We start from the raw sequence: 22763 nt of genomic DNA, 5'->3' as shown, positions 1-22763 counted from the left end.
ACACGGTACTGTGCAAAAGTCTTAGGCACGTGCGAAGAAATGCTGTAGAGCAAAGATGCCTTAAAAAATAATAAAACTAAATGTTTCTACATTAAAAAAATACTATAAAGAGCAGTAAACAGTAATAAATGAAACAAAGTCAATAAAATCAGTATCTGAGGTGCAGTGTGTGCAGTTTTATAAGGAAATGAGCTGGAAGTGTTACTGAGCATCTTGCAGAAGCAGCCACAGTTCTTCTGGAGACTTTGACTGTCGACTCGCTTCTTATTTCTGCAGCGAAACCCAGCAGCCTTCATTCTGTTTTTATCTGAAAAGTGTCTCTTATGGAATCTGCTGCTTTCTTTACTGACATACAAACATTTTTCTGTAACATTTCATTTTGTTTTTGTACTGAATCAATAATGTAGAAGTCAGAAAATAAACATCTCTAACAAAGTTTGTACTAAAAAAAATAGGGTGCCAAGACTTTTACACAGTTCTGTATATAATTTATATTAAAAATAAAAATAGGAAAAAGTAGAGAAAACAGAGAATAATGTATTATGTGCATATGTCCATCAACAAATCAAGAAAAAAACATAATTTGGTGGCAGAAATATTAAAAAAAAAAAAAAAAAAAGGGAAAGAAATGACAAAGAAAAGAGCAATACAATAGGGAGGAGAATTTTAGACACTGAAATTTACATTGGCTTTTAGAAATCTATTCACACCTAATGCAGAGCGGGTTTAGTAGCCGTGTTCCAGGCCAAGTTTGAGTGATGACCTTCAATGATGTGCATCTAGTCCAGAAACAGAGGGGAAAAGAAGGGTTATGATAAACAGTATACTTTATTACCATCTTGGGGAAAATTCGATTTATGCAAACTCCTGTCTCTGGAAAGGAAAATCCTGTACACTTCACCTGAGTCTCACTGGGAAAACCAATTTCTCCAATCCTGTCTTGACTTTATAATCCATGACCCTGAAGGCAGCAGATCCTGAGCACTAACTCCTGTTACATCACTGATACTTCTCCCTCATTTCCCAGGATGCACTGGGTTAAGAGAGACGCATACCTTTTTTTTTCGCTTTGAGGTAGTTGAGTGAAGGTTAAATCGATAAATGCAAACATAAAATTCTTTTCGTTCCTGAGTTTAATCTGAAGAACAGTGTGTGGAAAGCAGCAGTTTCCTCTGGAGACTGGTTAAAAACACCGGGTTAGTCATGCTGTCAGGTGGAGCGCCGTTCTCCCCGGGGGAAATCAGGACAGAGTTAGATTCACGCCGGATGTGCTTGAGCAAACATAAATGTGACAAACGGCTCCAGGAAGCAGTGGAGCAGCGAAACCGCCGCGAGACGCGCTCCGAATTCTACTCTCAGTCTCCGGTTTCGACTGTAATTTAATCTGTTTGTACCTGTAGTGCATAAATCTGTGTTTTGCAGGTTTTGGTCTTGTGCTGTTGCTGTCACTATTAATCTGAACCACTCTGTGGAAGCAGCAATGGACATTCGCTACTGTTTCTGGGTGGACGAGCTTTAGCTTAGGGCAATTCCTAAGAACATGATAAACGTAGGATTCCTTCAGGGACTCATCCATTCCCGAGCCACTTGAAATATTCCTTCAAGTTTCCAGACAATATTGAATCGTTGATGAAATTTGGCTGTAGTCAAACATTTAAAGCCATTTTCCACCTACTGAGTTCTCAATTCTGATTGGTCAGAAAGAGTTGATTAATTTCCTTTTAAGGCAAATCACAGGTTTATATTAATGCCCTCATTCACTCAACACTTTATGGTTTCTATAGTAACAGCTCATTCACAGGGACCTCCTCTTGTACAGCAGACACTCCATATAAACAGATTAAAGACGTGTGTAATCCTTTTTCTGTAAGGAGATGTTTATTTAACATTTATGGAAGGAGTCTCCAGTGTCAGCGCTTTGTAACAGTCAGAGGTAAAACTGTAACTTTAGTGTTTTCTGACACGTGCGTGACAGAGGAGTTTACGCTTTGCGGTTCTGAGTAACAAGAAAAGCTGTGTTTGTTTTTCTTATGAACTTTGAAAGAGAGAATAAAGAGAGGTTAGTGAGGGACGACTGTTTACAGCTGCTATAACGTAAGTGAGAACAGGAACTAAGTTTTTTCATGGACGTTCCACAACATTAAATGTAACTATAAATGGATAAAAGGTAATAGTAGTGTGTAGTCAATTTGTAGTTCTTTAATGAATGAAAAGGTACAAATTTTGGCAAACTGCTGTGGTATAAGAGGAATAAAACACATGAGGACGTGCTGTTTTAGGAAAATAATCAACGTCGGGGTGGTTTCATCACACAATCCCATCTTTGAGTATTTTCTTATAACAGCATGACACTGAGTGTTTTATTCCTCATGTATTAAAACATCACCTCTGGTATTCCTCATTTAGCTTAGGTACTTCAATGTGTAGCTGATTTATCGTTAGCTAGCTACGCATACAAACTGCTAAGATTGGCAAAGAGTTTCTCCATAAAGTTGTACCTTTGTTTTCTTTAGCTTGAAATAATTAGTACTATATGTTTATAATTCTGTTTTAATATTGGCTTCATTCCTGATACGACTTTGGCAGGCAAAACCTGGGAAAGTGTGCCACCCCTTACCTGATAATATTACGCTTATAATATTGGTTTTCCATTGCTGGATGTTCCTCATCCTCAGCTGTGAGATTTGCAGCAGCTTGATTGCTAAAAATGCTAATCCATGTAGAAGTGGGTTGGACGCACAGAAGCTTATTAGCCAGCCTGATGGTCATTCATCTTTTTTAATAATAGAAATGAGCTAATTATCATCACTGTAGCATGGGCCAGAGAGAGAGTTTGGCTTGGGTTGATTATAGCATCAGCCTTCATCTCAGATTTACACCAGTGTGAAATCACGTAACCAGGCTAGCAGTCTAGTGTTAATAGTGCAGATAAAAATAGCACATCAGCATTTTCCTCTCCTGTGTGTTCGTTTCTCCACATTAGTGCCTTTTAAAGCCTCATTTCCATTAAGGATTTTATTTTGAGGGTTTCATGAGAATGTGTAATGGCGCGTGAATAAGTGTCAGATAAAATAATACAACCGTTCTCTATACGCCGATGGAATTAAAAGGCTGCGGTGTTAATGAATAATTCTCGCTACTTCCTGATGCATGACTGCTAAAAGCCTACCAGTGCACTCTTAACCAAATAAAACCCCACACTGTAAAGAAGCAGCATAAAGCTTTGTCTTACCTCCTGCTCTGGGTTCGCTCTGAATCTTACACTTCCGGGAACATTCGGTTCAAAGAACATTCAATAGGTGAATTTTAGCTGTAGGAGCAACAACATGGAGGTTTCTTGTGTAGTGTGAATGTTGTGAGAGCAACATTGAAATAACACTGCGAAGCACTGGAGATGTGGCCCCACATTAAAATGTTGGTGTAGCTATCGTGTTCTCCTCACATTGCTAACCTGACATGATCATGTAGGTTTCTCCTTTACAACATCAAGAGGATCTGGCCATTTCAAATTCAAAACACTTATGTTTCCTGATCTCCCAAGTTACTATACTCTCTACCTGGCTGCTACTCCAATAACTCCTATGTCCAATTATTGTACTGTCTTGTTGTTTGCACGTGTTTGCACGTGCACTTTATATAGTAATGTGTAGTCTGTTGTAGTTCTGTGTTGTTTTATGTAGCACCATGGTCCTGGAGGAACGTTGTTTCATTTCACTGTGTACTAACTAGCTGTATATGGCTGAAATGACAATTGACCTGGCTTGACTTGAATAAAAGTGGGGCAATAGAAAGTATAAAACTACCTCAATCTCTGTACTCTCCTCTCTAACAGTGTTTTAGATTGATGCTCTTAGATCCTGGCCTACTTGTGTTAGAGTTTCTGGTGACCTTAACACACTTCTATAAGTAGCTCTGAAAAAAAAAAAAAAAAAGCTTTAGATGTAAATTCATGTAAAAGCAAAACATTATTACAACAAGTGTTTTTTTAGAGCAATATTTATGAAATGTCGCAGCGTAACCTTCTTTAAACCTGTGTAATACTTTCTTACCATTGTACTAATGTTCACGTTTAGATGGGAAGCTGCCTATTGCGGTTTCTTTTTGAGCGCTAACTGACCTAAATTATACAAATAAAAACTACTGCCTTTGCAGGGATGGACAAATCCTAATTCCATTAGCTAGCCTGCAGCCAAGTGACAGTTCCAGTTCCATGTTTTGGATGACAGAAACATAATTAAATAGCTCGTGTTTTGGTTATTGTTCTAGTCCTGATTCTGCCCCTGTCTTGTCATTGGTTTGTTAGTGATTATGTTCACCTGTTGCATGTTAGTGCTTGATTAGTTTGTCTATGTAAACCCTGCTGTTTCTTTGTAGCATTGTGTAGCAAGTCCTATCATGATTCATGCCTTGTTTCCTTTGTTTCATTGTACTTCCTGGTTTTGATCTATCTTAGATTGATGTGGATTATGGATTATCAGTGTCTGATGCTGCCTACCTGCTATAATAGACTCTGATTACAGGTGTTGGATTTGCCCAAATAAAACACATTTAACAGTGAGGTGACTGCATGTAGTAAGCAGGATTTGCATCACACTTTATTTTGCTTGGGTTTGTCAGTGTTATCACACACCTGAGTGCTCCTGATTCTGCAAAAACTGTCATCTGTGCACACTGACTTTTCTGCCCAGTAAAAACTGTTCTAGCATCAGCTGGATTGCACATTGATGTGTGTAGTGCAGCAGTTGGCGGGATTAAGAATTAAAAGTTTTAGACCGGACATGAAATCTGCTTGTCCTGGGTGCCTAGGCTACTGATTTGTTCATCCATTTGGATTGAGAGACGTATTTCCATTATTGTCCTACTCTTTAAGCCACCCACAGTTCAAATCTAATAATCATTTTATAGCATTCGTTTTAGCATTAAAAAAAAAAATACTGTATATACCCTACACCCACGGATGATATTGCAGAAACTCCAGCACTTCTAAGTCCCACAGCGATGCAAATTTCAGTGAATTAAAAAAAAAAATAAAAAATTACAGGACTATGAAAGGAACATTGTGAACTCCTCTGCACCATATGGAGTTTTATACCTTGTCATTTACTTTCTTTCTATCTTTTTCCAGTTTAACTGGGCCATATGTAACCCCAGCCCGAATATATTATCCAGACAAAGTATATGCTTTATAGCCGGGGCCTGGGTAAGTATTTGATGTAGGTTCCTGTTTAACTTCTCTATCTATCTATCTATCTATCTATCTATCTATCTATCTATCTATATTCCTGTCAGTAGCAATAAATACTACAAAACCAAACCAGTGTCTTTCGTGAGTTTTTGTATAGAAATGTATATTTCTCTCAATCCAACTAGTGCTTAATAATAAACAAAACAAAATAAAGAAAGAAGTAAATTTAGAAAAGATCACTCTGACAATATGAAGAATATAAATTTTCCCACAAGTTAAAAGTTACAGAAAAGGGACGACGTAAGCCATCAAAATGATGTCACTGAAAATACAGTGCTCTTATATCTAAACAACTCAACCATGAATTGGAAACTCATTAACATGATAATATAATCAGTAATACAGATTAGAAATTAAAGACAAATCAGATACAAAATAATTCAGTAGTAAAATAAACTAGTGGCAAAGTAACTCGAACACTCACACTCCCATTCACTCCCAAACCCCTCGTAGCAGGCCTGATTGTGGAAATGTGGCATGTCCCGCTGTATGATGCAACCTCAGCGAAGTGTGTAGCTTTAGATCCTTAGCCCTATTGCAACAGAGGAACTCGGGGCTTTTCTAGTCACCCAGAGCGCTATCTGCTGTGTGGCTTTCTCTCCCTCATTGCCAGAGGAACTCCGTCGTCCAGAGCGCTATCTGGTTCTCCACACTCTGAATTCATGGTGAATAACTCTGTACAGAAATCAATCAGACTCAGTTCTCAGCTATTGGCTAATTGCCACCAATTCACAGGGAGTTGAACTCATAGAATGTAGTCCTCGCCAATTATCGCGCAAAACTTACAAATAATGTCCTTATTTGTGTAACCAAAGTCACAGATCCTGAAATTGACAATTACTCTGACTTTTAAAATGGATTATTGTTTAGAAAACCCATATACTACACACACACACACACACACACATATATATATATATATATATATATATAATACTATTACTATTACTATTACTATAATTACTATGACTTTTAAAATGGATTATTGTTTAGAAAACCCATATACTATATATATATATATATATATATATACCTGGAATAGAACTGTAAAACAACTGTAAAACAACAATAAACAATTATATAGATATTTGAAAATAAACCACATGTGTAAGACATTGTATATAAATGAAATTAATAGTGTAAGTAAACATATTGAAATATATTTGTCTTACACCTTCTCACCAGTCTCATCGTTTTCACCAGGCTACACATATTTTTCCTTTTTGTTTTCCCTGCACATTTTTTACATCCTATCTCAGCTAATCAGCTCATAATGAAGCTCTTCATAATGAAGTATTAGGTGTGTTAGAGCAGAGAATGAGTCAAATGGGGTAGATGTTGAACCAACGGGTTCTGGTTTATTAGGAATTGAACGTGCTGTGATTATTTGTGTCCAGACTATTTAATTGTTTCAGACAATTAAATTTGTGATTATTGCTCTAGGGGAAATAATTGATCTGTAGAGAGATGTGAACATGCTGAGTCAGTTTAAGTCATTAAGTACATTCATTAAAAAAAATCCCTCTTCAGTTGTGTAAATATTACAGCAGAAAAAAAAAACATGAGAAAATTTATCTATACATTCGAACCATCTTTTTGTCACAGGCTGTTTTTCACAGGTTGTCAACGAGGTGAGTGTATTTTGAGTTGAGCTGAATTGGGGTCAGCTCTCTGAGTCATTTTGAATCATTTTTTTGAGATGTCCCTTTAAGTCAGCTCTTTGAGTCTGTTCTATTTATTGTCTTTGAGCTGTTTCTTTGAGTCGTCTGTGAATCAGTTCTTTGAGTCATCTCTGAGATGGCTTTTTGAGTTGTCTTTGAATCACCTCTTTGAGTCGGCTCTTTGAGTCATCTTTGAGTTGACTCTTTTAGCCTTTTTGAGTCGGTTCTTTGAATCAGCTCTTTGAGTTGGCACTTTCAGTTGTTTTGAGTCAGCTGTTTAAATTGTCTCTTTGAGTCATTTTTGAGCTGGCTCTTTGATTTGTCTTTGAGTCGGTTTGAATCACCTCACTGAGTTTTTGTGATGGTGCTTTGAGTCGTTTTGAGTCCATTTTTTAAATCTGCTCTCTGAGTCATTTTGAATCATTTCTTTGAGATGTCCCTTTAAGTCGGCTCTTTGAATCAGCTCTTTGAGTCTGTTCTATGAGTTGTCTTTGAGCTGTTTCTTTGAGTCATCTGTGAATCGGTTCTTTGAGTCATCTCTGAGATGGCTTTTTGTGTTGTCTTTGAATCACCTCTTTGAGTTGGCTCTTTGAGTCATCTTTGAGTTGGCTCTTTGAGTCATCTTTGAGTTGACTCTTTTAGCCTTTTTGAGTCGGTTCTTTGAATCAGCTCTTTGAGTTGGCGCTTTCGGTTGTTTTGAGTCAGCTGTTTAAATTGTCTCTTTGAGTCATTTTTGAGCTGGCTCTTTGATTTGTCTTTTCAGTTGTTTTGAATCACCTCACTGAGTTTTTGTGATGGTGCTTTGAGTCGTTTTGAGTCCATTTTTTAAATCTGCTCTTTGAGTTGTTTTGAGTCAGGTGTTTAAGTCGACTTTGAGTCAGCTCTTTGAGTCATTTTGAGTCGACTCTTTTAGTTGCCACTTCGGGTCGTTTTTGAGTCATCTTTAAGTCAATTTATTTTTTGCAAAAATAGGCAATGGCATTATTCTTCCAGTGTACTTTAATAAAAACAAAAAAACTCAGCATCTGTCTGACTCTGTGTGCATAAGGCAGCATGAGAGGGAGGATTCGCTGCAGTGCCACTTGTTGAAGATGATCTGTATGTAGTCAGTGTATTAGCAAAAGTGATTGTTTATGGGGATAAATAAATCTTAACAATAACATTAATTCAGGAATTGCTACTGTATTTGTCACCACATTGCGCCTTTCGGATTGAACAATTATTGAAATAGATTTTATAAAATGCGATGCATGTAATGTTATTTTGTTCATTAGAAGGTAAAGTAGTATTTCAGGAAACAATTTTCATTAATGGTTAGAGAAAGAAGAACAATCACTGGTCATAATATCCCAATTTAGAAAAAAAAATGGCAGTGAGATGTTTGGCAGCTGAAAGAATCGACTCAGTTTTCTTCCAGCTAGCAACATGGTGAGTCCTTTAATAAAATTGTCTACATGAAACACATTTTGATATCATGATGATGACGCACTAATATCCGAAAGCCACCATCTTCGGTTTTCAACTTACAGTGAAGAATCATACTAAGTGAAACAAAAACACAGGTGGCATTGTGGCATTTCAGAGCTCATGCAGTAAAAGGTTAAATCTGGATCATTTAACTTGCAAGAGGAATTTAAACACACCCTCAGCATGGCAGCGTCGAGGAATCCAAAGGTCAGTGCTGGATAATTTAGCGGTGAGTACACAGACACTGACCAATCGAACCTGAAATTAAAACCCTCACTCTTTTTTTTTGCCTGGTGAATGGAAGGGATGAGTTTTTTTTTCCTGCACAAACCACATGATTAAGGTATAAATCCTCTCGCCAGTGCAACCCTGCCAAGTTTTTAATTCCCATGAGAGAGAAAAATTAAAGGACTTTATAGGAGGTCGTCCATTAAGTAAATTGCATTGGTTTAATTTCTCAGTGGAGGAAGTGGGAAGGTTATTAGCCGAGAGCTGGAAATAGCATCAGAGGGTCAGAAATATACTGGGAAACACACTGAGAAGCAAAAATGAGTCAACCATGCAGAAAGCAAGACCACCGAACCACTGACAGGACGAGAAGCTACATACTGATGAACTGAAGATGCATTACTGAGAGATAGAGGGCCGATTGGATGGCTGATGAGATACAGGAGTCTCATTTCTCTTCTGGACACACGAGAATTGCGAGTCCCTGACCATAAATATCTAAGTAGTGTGTGACGAAGGGGAGTTACTATTACCACCCCGAAATGTATTATTAACCTATAACAACACATCTTAAAACTCATTTATTCCTCTTATACCACAGTAATGTAGTAACCAGTGACTACAATTTTTAATTCATTATAGAACTGCACAGCATACTGTTTATCCATTTATAGTTACATTTATTTGTACAGGTTGTGGAACGTCTGTGAAACAAGTTCGTTCCTGTTCTCACTTACGTTATAGCAGCTATAAACAGTCGTTCCCTCACCAGCCTCTCTTTTTTCTCTCTCCCCTGAACAGAGAGCTTGTCATGTTACAGAGAAACCGCAAAGCGTTAACCGCTCTGTCCTGAAGATGTCGGAAAACTTATTGACTATTACGAAGCGCGGACACTGGAGACTCCTTTCACGTCAGGAATTTAACATTTAACTTACATGTCTTGGGACTCCACTTTTAGAAAAAAGGTTAATTGGATAATTATGGGATCTTAGCTTCCTAAAAGGTTCTACTGTGAACACGTTTCGATAGGAAAACACTTAATTGCAGGGTTCAACATAAAACCTTTAAGGTAGAGGTTTAGCCTTTAGAGGGACGAACTGAAGAACCGTAAAGAGGTCTACATTTTCTAAGAGTGTATGAATGAACTGGGTGAGTGTGTGGTACAAACTGTTGGTCATTTTCAGCTTCTTAATGCCTAAAACCTGTAAGGCATTTAAGGGTTCTTAACCTCCTACTTCCTTTCACCATGTAAGTCTAAAACATAAAGGGTTAATGACGGCACCTATTTCTGTTCAGTTCTTTTACGCATTTATTTAGATGAACAGTTACATGATGTTTGCTCTGATGCTCTGAGCCGGTGGTAAACCTGGTGAATGTTTTTAAATTGAATCACTGCATGATGGTGTTGATTTCTTCATTGGTATCAGTTCCATGATCGCGTTATTTCTCTAAAACAATCGTGATGTGATGAATCACTCGGGTCTTGCCCTCCAGCATGTGATGCGCTACAGCACACTGACCTCATCTGAGTCTTTTTCCCGGGTCACCACATCTCCATGCTATCTGCCAAGGAGGTTGTTGCCATGACAACACTGCCATCACTGTGTATGTGTGTGTGCGTGTAGCTAAAGGTACATATTGCAATATGGTGTGTGTTTAATATAGTTTAATATTAACTAGAATTAACCACTTAATAATCTGAATGTTTGCTTTGGTAGATAATCGGTTTTAATTTTAATGCATATTGTCACTAGCTTATAGGGAAATTCTGTTGCCATTTTAGCCACAGATTTTTTCTTTTTTTGGACACTTGCCTTTTTTTCAACCATTAGAGCAAGTTTTACCTGTAATCCTACAAGAAGCTTAGAAAGACAGGCAGAATGTGAGCGCCTTTAAAAACCATCATCGTCTTCTTTTTTTGTCACAGTGGAGCTTTCAAAATGATTTAAAAATCTGTTCAATGTTTCAGAAAAGCGCTGAGCAAAGTCAATCGCTTTTTCCTTCGTGAGCAGGGGACGAGTGAGAAAAACAAACATGGAGCACATAGTCTGGTTGGTCTGTAAATATAAGGAGGACAAGGTTTAATGAAGAACATAATCTAGTCTAATAATAAATGAATTAAATAGCATGTTGGTATTTGACAAAATAAAAGTATCATTGTTGGTATGGTGAAGTTTTCTGTAATGAGATGTTTATGTAACATTTATGGAAGGAGTCTCCAGTGTCAGTCCTACAGTCAGAGGTAATGTAATATGTTGTTCATTAATAAATTTATAAAATCGTTCGCTTTGGTAAATTGCTTGGGGATGTGTTTTTACAGGAAAATAATTAGTTTTAGGGTGGTTATTGTAACTGCGCTTCATCGTTGATTATTTCACTATAACAGCACAACACATTGTGTTTTATTCCTTACATAATCCCTATCAGACTCAGTAAGCGTTATTAATGAATGATTTTTATCTCCTGTGTCTCAGGAGGACATTTTGACCTTTTAGTTCTGTTCACATCATTGCAGATTTTCTTTTACATGTTATAGCAAATCAACTATAACAATTAATGATCATAACATCACTAATGCACCCCAGTCAGGATTATTATAAAGTGTATTGATTATTATATAAGTGTATTGAGCCCCAAAGTCACGCTTCATGCTCAGGGATCTTCCTGAAGTCAGGAGATATAGGACGCTTTTATGATCATCCTTTCTGCTTCAGAGTAGTGATGAGCCTGGATACGAATGCATGATTCAGAATGAGTTTATTATGTGTTATTAACAGATATGAATCGGAGGTGCTGTTTGTTGTTTGTTGGTTGTGGTTGTGGAGCTCCAGACACAAGCTTGAGCAGTGGATTTCTCCTGGCCTTGATCTTCCATGTGTGATGCTTGTGATTGAGTGGATTGAGTTCAGCGGTGTGCATGCTGTCTTTATTAATGGCAGAGAAGTTTGCTCTGCTCTGCTAGTTTAGCTCTCTGTTTGTGTTGTTTGTGCTGGTATTCTGAGCAGTCTCAGCACTTCTTAAAGCAATAGGGAGACGTTTTAAAAAGGAAATGTTAAACTGAACTGATATTTGCACAAGCTGCACATTAAGCAGTGCTGAGAATGACAGCGCAAACAACACAAACAGACAGCTAAAGATTTGATATGACACTTTGCTATTTGACAATATCACTGAATCTGCTACAAAACAATACATGTCTTAAGGCAATGATTCGGTATTGGATGATACCACTGAATCCGATATGATACAATTACAATTCCTAAGCCAGCAATTTGATATAATTGATGTGTAATGATTCAATACCACTGAATCTGATACAATAAAATATGATTTTTTTCATAAGACAAGGATTCAATATTTGATTATACCACTATACAATCTGCTACAATACGATACGATTTAAATTCTTAAGGCAATAATTCGATATATTTGACAATACCACTGAATCTACTACAATGTGATAAGATTTTGAGTTTTATTAATTCTAACATGTAACCTTTCGATATTTGAGGATACCACTGAATCTGATACGATATGATTTTGATTCCTAAGGTGACATTTCTGTATTTGACGAAACCTCTGAATCTGCTACAACGTGATAAGATTTAAATTTTTAAAACAACCATTCGATATTTGACGATACAACTCATTTGGTTCACGTAAAATTTAACAAATTTATTTTTAAAAATCTAGTTTAGGCCACGCCTACTTCTGGATTGAATCTGCATATAGATACAGATACAGATAGTGCCACTGCACTACATCCCTATTCATTTTACCTCATTACTCTGAGGATGTACGATGACCCTAAACATCATCTCAGAAAATAAATCCGATTTCGTTTTATTTTTTTCATCATAAATAAGATTCTAAAGGTGAATATAGATGCAGTGTTGTGAGATAAGAGCACTCGGCATCGTGCCTGTCGCTGGTATTGAGTGGTGCTGATGTGACTGAAGGAGCAGCACAGGAACCTCATTTTACCTGAAATCCTCCATAAACTGAACGCATCAGCGCTCTCCGCCTTCACTTTACATATTCCATTTTCCCTCCTGTCAGACTTTGTTTGTTTTTAATCTCTCTGGTTATTCAGCTCTGACGCTCACACACACGCACACAAAGACACACACACACACACACACACACACACGTCCTCAGAAGGTGTAACACATTTAATTAATTTTATTTCCACCTGAGATCAAATGTTACAGTTTAGTTCCTTATCATTCTGATTTTTTTCCTTCCTCATGTCAGACACACACTTCCTGTCAGATATCATGTGACATACCACAAATAAGCATGTGTGTGTGTGTGTGTGCGTGTGTATTGTGTGTGTGTGAGCGCTCCTGGGAGTGGGAGTGTGCTCCTGTGTGTGTGTGTGTGTGTGTGTGTGTTTGAGAGTGCTTGTCATGGTCTCATCCTTTGAGAAAATGGAATGAATATAGCAGGTGGCTGACACACTGAGGAAATAAAGTTAAAGATAAATGCGATTTTAACCGCATGGTTTGAAGCACAGTGCACACACACACACACACACACACACACACAGACCCATGGGCACTCACACATACCCAGGAGCTCTCTCTCTCTCACACACACAAACACACACACACACACACACACACACACACACAGACCCAGGAGCAATCACACATACCCAGGAGTGCTCACACACACACACACACACACACACACACACACACAGACCCAGGGGCACTCACACATACCTAGGAGTGCTCACACACACACACACACACACACACACAGACCCAGGGGCACTCACACATACCTAGGAGCGCTCTCTCTCTCTCTCTTTCTCTTTCTCTCTCTCACACACACACACACACACACACACACACACAGACCCAGGAGTGCTCACACACACACACACACTCTAACATGAAAGGATTTGTGCTAGTGTGTGTGTGTGTGTGTGTGTGTGTGTGTGTGTGGTGGTCTTTATTCTGGACCTGTTCTTGATCACTGACACTAACATCAGCTTTAAAGAAGGAATAATGCAAGCTGTTTGTTCACCCCAGGACACAATAACAAAGAACTTTGTTAGCAAAAGTAACCAAAGTACTGATATGATTACGTTACTCTCATGAGAATCACTGCGTAGAATCAACATCTGAAAAGAATAAAAACAAAAAATAGATAAATGTGTATGAAATTCTATAAATACACAGTAGAGGCTTGTCCATAGAGGCAGTATTTATATCAGCTGTTTAACAAATATTAAGACATAAAGTCTTCATTTTAAATTCTGTTGAAATATTAATTACTTTTTTTGAGTGACCAACGATTTTAAAAGATTTTAGGAGATTCCACTGATTTGCTCAGATTTCTAGATACGTCCTCGTACTGCAGCTTGCTCACTCCAGTATTTAGAGAAATAGTTATTATTGCGCTGGTCAAAAATGGGACCTGCAACAAGCACTAATAGATGCCCACTGAGGCAGGACTCATGCTGCCCCGCGCTGGGGGAGGAACAATGGACAGGATCGCAAATGACAGAGTTGCCAGGGTCATGTTTTTATGACAAATTGGACTAGTTTAAAACTATTTCACACTGCCAAGGTCTTGTTTTATGGCAAATAATATGAATTAAATGTAATACATTTCTGCAAACAAAGACAAAGTGTAAGGGCAAACAGTGTGTCTGTGACATACAGAATCATTTCTATTGTAAGATATATTGCAGAAACGTGGAGAGGGAGAGGGAGATTATGGAGTGGACAATGTCAAACCTTGTGTCCCCACGCAAAGACTGAGAAAAAAAAAAAAAACATGCCTCCGTTTTCTAGTGCCTGAACTTTAGGGCTAGTTTCAGGACTTTTCTGTGGATTTTGAGATGCAGTTGACCAGGAAATTTTGCTGAACCTGGCAACCTGGTTTAATGATATCAGATCTTTGGGAAACACACTTTCTGTATTGAAAACAGTTAAACAAATGTACAGCTAAAACCACTCAATGAGCTGCTAGACTGTACCAGCACAGTAACTCTCTCTCTCTCACTACGAAAGTCCAGAAAGGCCATGTCTTTTTTTTTCCTTATGATCTTTTTAACTTATTTTTCTCATACGAAGATATGCATTATTCAGGATACTTACATAACATCACGGATGAGTACTTCCTTTTTTACTTTAATCAGGGACTGCCTTAACAGAAAATAGTCGATATAGTGGTAAAGTTGTAGCCTTACAACTCTGTGGTACTGGGTTTGATCCTGAACTCGGGTAACTGTGTAGAGTTAAATTATGTTTTTTGCCAAATTTCCACTTTGGGATCAATAAAGTATATCTGTCTATTTAATTATCTATCTAGCCTTATGTTTGTCAGTGCTAGACCAAATTAGTGTCAGTCACTTAAGAAGGCAACTAAATAATCTGCAACTATACCGTGGTGGATGCCATAGTGATCCTGAATGGGTGACTCTGTCTTTCACTCACTATATGAATAAAACACTCTTTCCCAGGGTCTTGAATGGCCACTCTCACCCATGTGTGTTCACGCTACGCTTCTGGTCATTACCACATCACACCACTCAGCCTACCTACTCAGCAGTCATTACACATTTCCCTTCACCACTGTGTGTGTGTGTGTGTGTGTGTGTTTGTGTGACCTCCATCTGTTTTACAGAGTCACATAAACACCTTGATTTATTTAGATCCAGATTAACGAGCACTAATTTGCATGTGTGGTCCAATAAATTGCGCTAGAATAATTATGTGAGGAGAAGACAGTCGCGTTGCAGTAATGCAGAATGGGAATAATGTCAAGTGCAAAGTCGAGAAAGGAAACAATTTTTAAATATAAAATTTTTTAAAAATGTAATATTTTTGCGCTTGCTAATTGTTCTCAATAGCTGAGACGACTCGCAGAGAGTAAAACCAAGACTCAAATGTAACGGTTACATTTATAACTAGTGAGAAATGCATTAAAAAATTTTTATACAATATGAACTTAAAATGGGTGTGTATTATGTTAAATAGGTATATGTGAATAAAAAGGCTCTGATTAAGTTCTGTTCCCTTGCAGAAAAAAAAATCCCATACACTTCATATGCGATCACATGAAAAACATGTGAAGGTGCATTTCAACATGTTATGCCCTGAAATTGCATGTGTGACATCATGTGAATAATATGTGATAAAATTAATATAGATGAATAGTAGATGAATCGTGCGTAAAGAATCACATGTGAAAACATTAACCATGTGTAAAAGAAACAGATGAAAAAAAATGATTCATGTCTAAAGAATCATATATGAAAATAAATGAATCATGGGTAAAAGAAACAGATGTGGAAAAATTAATCAGATATAATCAAATAATAAATAAATTAAATCATCTGTAAAGAATTACATGTGAAAATATGTGAAACTGCTGAACTGCTGGAGGTCCAGGTGGTGCTCCGGAAACAATGTGGGGCTTTGGAGATAATTAGAGTCGTTTTGAGGGCAAGGCTTGCCTGTGGTATCCATCCCACTCTTTTGATCTGAAGCTAGGACTGTTAAATATTAGATCTCTTACATCTAAAGCGCTTACTGTTAATGAAAATATTACTGATCAGGAGTTTAATGTACTGTGTTTAACAGAAAAGTGGATTAAACCAAATGAGCTTGTAGCATCAAATGAAGTTAGTCTTCCTGGATACAGTTACATACATCAGCCCCGTCTAACTGGCAGAGGACGAGGTGTTGCAGTTATTTATAATGATAATCTAGGCATCACACCTAAACCTAGTCATGAAGTCAACGTGTTTGAAGTTCTTTATACCAACATAACATACGTAGCCACTAAAAACAAGTCTACCCAGACGATTCTGCTAATTATTATTTACAGACCACTCAGGGCCATATTCGGAATTCCTATGTGAATTTGCAGATTTCATCACAAGCCTGGTTGTTTCTTTAGACAAAGCATTAATTGTTGGAGACTTTAATATTCATTTTGATAATCCAGAAGACTCTCTGAGAACAGCAGTTGTGTCCAGTCTTGATTCAGTAGGGGTTAATCAGAATATAACAGGACCCACTCATAGTGGTGGCCACAGTCTTGATCTTATACTAACATTCGGATTAAATATAGAAAATATAGTCTCATTTCCACAGTCTGAAGTTATCTCAGATCATTATCTCATCTCATATATGCTCATATGTGCACCTTGCCACGCTACTGCGTCAAAAGTACAAGTCAGCTACTACACAGAGATTTATCAATAATCTCCCAGAGTTATCGACTATGACTGGATCATCGTCTGACCCCACAGAACTTGATCAGGCAACTGAATGCTTAGAGTCAACATTCTGCTACAAGCTAGATAAGGTAGCTCCTCTTAAAAGAAAACTAATTAAAGAGAAAAAGCTAGCACCCTGGTATAAGGATCACACATGCACCTTAAAACAGACCACACAAAAATTAGAATGTAAATGGCATCAAACTAAACTGGTAGCATTTCAAACAGCATGGAAGGAGAGCCTCCTGAGCTATAGCAAAGCCATTAGTGCTGCTAGATCAACATACCTCTCCACTGTATTACAAGATAACAAAAGTAGTCCTAGATTCTTTTTTAATACTGTAGCAAAATTAACTAGAAATAAGACCACCACAGAAACATGCACACAATCATTATATAGCAGTGAAGACTTCATGAATTTTTTAAATGGCAGAATTGAAAATATCAGGCAACACATTCAGACTATAAATTAGACCAGACGATTATAAACCCAGACAATTTGATGACTAACCCTGTAGATAATAATATAACTATATCAGATAAGTGATTAGAATGTTTTATTCCCTTTCGAGAGACCGAACTAATTTCAAACTAATTCCATCAACTTGTGTACTAGATCCCTTACCTATGTTTCTTCAAACAGATAATAGCAGAAACAATTGAACCTCTTCTAAAAATAATTAATTCTTCCCTTAGCATTGGTTAGGTTCCTAAATCTTTTAAATTAGCAGTTATCAAGCCCTTACTTAAAAAACCTGACCTTGACCCCTGTCAGCTGTCTAATTATAGACCAATATCAAATCTCCCCTTTATCTCCAAGGTCCTAGAAAAGGTTGTAGCACAGCAGCTATGCTCATACTTACATAGGAATAACATTCATGAAATGTATCAGTCAGGATTTAGGCCTCATCATAGCACAGAGACAGCGCTGGTTAAAATGGTAAATGACTTACTACTGGTCATTATCAGTTTGTAAACGTAAATGGTGACTTCTCTTCTCATGCTAAGGTAAAGTTTGGTGTCCCGCAAGGCTCTGGTTTAGGCCCACTGCTCTTTTCTTTATATATGCTACCTCTGGGCAAAATTATTTCGTAAGCGTGGTATTAGCTTCCACTGTTACGCTGATGACACATAGTTGTATGTTTCAGCAAAGCCAGATGACAGACACCAGCTTAATAAAGTTGAGGAATGTGTAAAGAACATTAGAAACTGGATGCTTATTAACTTTCTCTTACTTAATTCTGACAAGACAGAAGTACTTGTACTAGGACCACATGCAGCTAGAAGTAAGCTTTCTGATTACATAATAACTCTGGATGGCCTTTCTGTTTCATCATCTGCAGCAGTAAAAGACCTTGGTGTGATTATCGACTCAGTCTTTCTTTTGAAGCTCATGTAGATAATATTACTAGGGTAGCTTTCTTTCATCTCAGAAAAATTAGTTCATGCTTTTGTTACCTCTAGGTTGGATTATTGTAATGCCTTACTGTCTGGATGCTCCAGTAGATGCATAAACAAGCTCCAGTTAGTCCAGAATGCAGCAGCAAGAATCCTTACTATAACCAGAAGATATGACCACATCATCCCTATCTTATCCACACTGCATTGGCTCCCAATCAAATTTCCTATTGATTATAAAATACTATTATTGACCTATAGAGCTGAATGGTCTCGCGCCTCAGTACCTGAGCGAACTTTTGGTCTTTTATGATCTGCCACGCCTACTTAGATCAAAAGGTGCAGGCTATTTGTTGGTACCTCGAATAGTGCGTGCTACAGCTGGGGGTAGAGCTTTCTCTTACAAAGTCCAGTTATGGAACAGCCTTCCAGTTAGTGTTCGGGGCTCAGACACAGTCTCAGTGTTTAAGTCTAGGCTGAAAACATATTTGTTTAGTCAAGCCTTTTGTGAATAGTTTTCTTAGGTACAGGGGCAGGTCTGGAGGGTTCACAGGCATAGAGTGTTGTGGTGAACTGGGATGTTTGGATGCTGTCGCCCCAAACACAACCCCAACTGTGCACACAATATACATTGTCCTTAACCATTACATGACAATAAGCATACCTAATAATCTATGTTTCTCTCTCTCTATCTTTCTCTGTTGAGCTACACATGCTTCTCCTGAGTTACCAGTGATCCCAACTCCTTCTGCTCGCCAGACCTGCCTGATCCAGCCTGATGCCCTACTTCTGGTTGGAGTTCTCATCTCGTGGAAACCACTCACTGCTGAGGATAGCCCCATATGGACAGCCTAAAGATACATGAGATTACTATGGATGTTACCACTTAGAAAACATGAAGATGACTTTGGTCTGCTATGATAGCTTTACGACTGGAATTGCCACAAACAGTTTTGCTCTCAAGTCTCCATCAGTGAACATTTTGAAAACTTCAACAAAATACACTTCACGTGAAAATTATTTCCTGGTTATACAACTGCACTTTTGACCATGTAGTACACAGTTATAGAAAAGAATTATTTATAATCGTATTATCCGGTGTCTCCCAGATTAGGATGGGTTCCCTTTTGAGTCTGGTTCCTCTCAAGGTTTCTTCCTCATGTCGTCTCAGGTTTTTCCTTGCCACCGTCACCTCTGGCTTTCTCATTAGGGATAAATTTATAAATGTATACATTTAAAATTTATATCCTGAATTTATATTTTTCTGTAAAGCTGCTTTGTGACAATGACTATTGTTAAAAGTGCTATACAAATAAAATTGAATTAAATTGAAAATATATGAATCATATGTAAAGAATCACCTGAAAATAAAATAATCATGTTTAAAAATCCGAGTTCATTAAGGGCAGCTCCTTCTTCTTGTTCTTATTTGTTCTCCTTGCTTTCATTTTACATACCATGATGGGGATTTTCTTTGTTTGTCATTCAGGAGCCTCCTGCTGATGTTTAATCTGCTGTAAGGATCATTAGCGTCCTCAGGGGAACACTGGAGCTGATAGAGGGCGTGATGTGAATGCTGATCCATTCCCCTCTTTTCTCCACTGATTCCTGATGATCATTCAGAGTATAAAAATGACCTGATCCCATCATCCAGTAAAGATGTATTAAAAGATTTATCGCACATTACCCGGATTAGTTTCAAATAAATGGATCAATACAGATACGACACTCAAAACATAACACACACAAACACACACACATCACAACACACAGCTCAGAAAATTATTCTATACACACAATAGCTTAAAAAGTTTAGTTTAGAACAAATTAAATAGAGCAACAAAGAGGCCAAGGGACTGACAGGTACAGAGGCCACACCTCTTTCAATCTGATTTACAGGTACAGAGGCCACACCTCTTTCAATCTGATTTACAGGTACAGAGGCCACGCCTCCTTCACTCAGACTGGCAGGTACAGAGGCCGCGCCTCCTTCACTCAGATTGGCAGGTATAGAGGCCACACCTCCTTCATTCGGACTGACAGGTACAGAGGCCACGCCTCTTTCACTCAGACTGACAGGTACAGAGGCCACACCTCCTTCACTCAGACTGACAGGTACAGAGGCCACACCTCCTTCACTCAGATTGGCAGGTATAGAGGCCACACCTCCTTCATTCGGACTGACAGGTACAGAGGCCACGCCTCTTTCACTCAGACTGACAGGTACAGAGGCCACACCTCCTTCACTCAGATTGGCAGGTACATAGGCCACACCTCCTTCACTCAGATTGGCAGGTATAGAGGCCACACCTCCTTCATTCGGACTGACAGGTACAGAGGCCACACCTCCTTCACACAGACTGACAGGTACAGAGGCCACGCCTCTTTCACTCAGACTGACAGGTACAGAGGGCACACCTCCTTCACTGAGACTAACACAGAAGACACACCTCCTTTATTAAGACTCCTTCGCTGACTATCCTGCACTTCCACTTTTCCTGGGTACTTGCTGAGGTGTCGTGTGTTTTACAGCTCCTGCATGTATCACCGTGTCCTTTTCAATACAATGTGAATTCTGTATTGCTATATCCACCTTACAGAAAACTCACTCATTAACATGCTGTAGAAACCGCTTCGGTTTCTCCCCGATGTCTCAGCATTTCATTTCATTACCACACGCTGGGGTTAAAAGGAAAAGCTCAGATGTGCAGGAGAGAGATGCACACAAAATCCCACATGCTCTGAGGAAAAGAGTTAGCCACCTGCTGACTGAATCTTCTCCTCCACTTCAACATTTCCTCCACACAATGAATAAAAATCTGCCTGAAAAAAAAATCACTTGTTTGCCTCATCCTCACTTCTGGTACTCAGAAATAAACTAATCTAATCTGAAGAAAGAAAGTTAATCTAGCGAGTGAATGCTAATCTGAAAAGAGAACGCTAATTTAAGAAAGAAAGCTAACCTATGAGAGAAAGATAATCTAACACCTGAAAGTTAATCTAGTGCCTGAAAGCTAATCTAAAGAGAGAAAGCTAATCTAAAGAAAGAAAGCTAATCTAGTGAGTGAAAGCTAATCTAAAGAGAGAAAGCTAATCTAGTGAGTGAAAGCTAATCTAAAGAAAGAATGCTAATCTAAAGAGAGAAAGCTAATCTAGTGAGTGAAAGCTAATCTAAAAAGAGAAAGCTAATCTAAAGAAAGAATGCTAATCTAAAGAGAGAAAGCTAATCTAACAAGTGAAAGCTAATCTAGCAAGAAAGCTAACCTAGCACTAAACAATGCTATTCTCTCTGACTAACTAAAATGACTGAAAATAATGTTAATGCCTGTGTTTAGTAAGTTTGCTTTTTACTGGTTTTGAACAGATAAATCCAAGTGGCTGCTCTTTTTAATGGTATGTATGCATTCTTTCAATGTTGATTTCATTAATCTAAAATGCTCCAGATGCAGCGTAATCATGTTTGGCGGTAACCATGACGATGAGAATATGTAACGGTGTTAGCTAGGCCGAGCTTTACATGGTACTACTGCACTGCTGAATAAAACTAAAGAAACATGAACAACACAGATTTATGCAGAACGAAGTCATTTGTAGTAGATAGATACAGAAATAACGTAACCATAGCAACAATTGTATGATGTTAGCCTGTTAATATGTGTAAGGGGGCGGGGCTAGAAAGCTAACTAACTAAAATGACTGTGAGTTTGAGGAGCACAAACATGACCAGCTGATATCAGAGCGCTAGTGTAGTGAGCTGGTGTATTATATTCCGCTAACTGAAATTACACCACACACACACACACACACACACACACCAAATTATCATTCACCATACAGTGATATTAAACAAGACAAGATAAAATGTTATTTTTACACTAAAGCTGTAAGGTAAGTGAAAACAGGAGATACCTTGTTTCACAGACATGAAATGTAACTATAAACGGATAAAAAAGAATGATGTCATTCATTAATAAAAAATATATATAATCACTGGAAAACTGCTGTGGTATAAGAAGAATAAAACACTTCAGGAAAATAATCTACTTCACGGTGGTAACAGTAACTCTGCTTCATCACACCACGCTGCTGTTGATGATTTTCCTATAACAGCACAACACGGAGTGATTTATTCTTTACTTATCTTATTTCCATGCTTTGCACCAATCCGATCCTTCCCGACCCATGTGCGGAAAAAAAACAAACAAGTTCTATCAACAAGAGCACGTTCTCTCTCCATAAATGATCATCATTTTACATTATTGTAAATGTTTTATGTTTAAATCTGGCTTTTATTTTCTGAGTTTTTTAAATTATCCCCTGTCACAATCCACACGTCTCAGACATCTGCTGTGAGTGATGTGATAAATACGACAGATCAAATCAGCTTTTAGAATGCTTTTGTGGACAACAGCGATAAAAAAAACATCTATAGTCTACATCATGTGTGTGTGTGTGTGTGTGTGTGTGTGTTTATAATGAAACACTGGAAGAATGTGGCTCATAATTGCCTTGAGGTGTGTTT

The sequence above is a fragment of the Pangasianodon hypophthalmus genome, chromosome 9, assembly GCF_027358585.1.
Source record: "Pangasianodon hypophthalmus isolate fPanHyp1 chromosome 9, fPanHyp1.pri, whole genome shotgun sequence".
NCBI lineage: Eukaryota > Metazoa > Chordata > Actinopteri > Siluriformes > Pangasiidae > Pangasianodon > Pangasianodon hypophthalmus.
The sequence above is the reverse complement of the archived record's forward strand: the minus strand, read 5'-3'. Positions refer to the sequence as shown.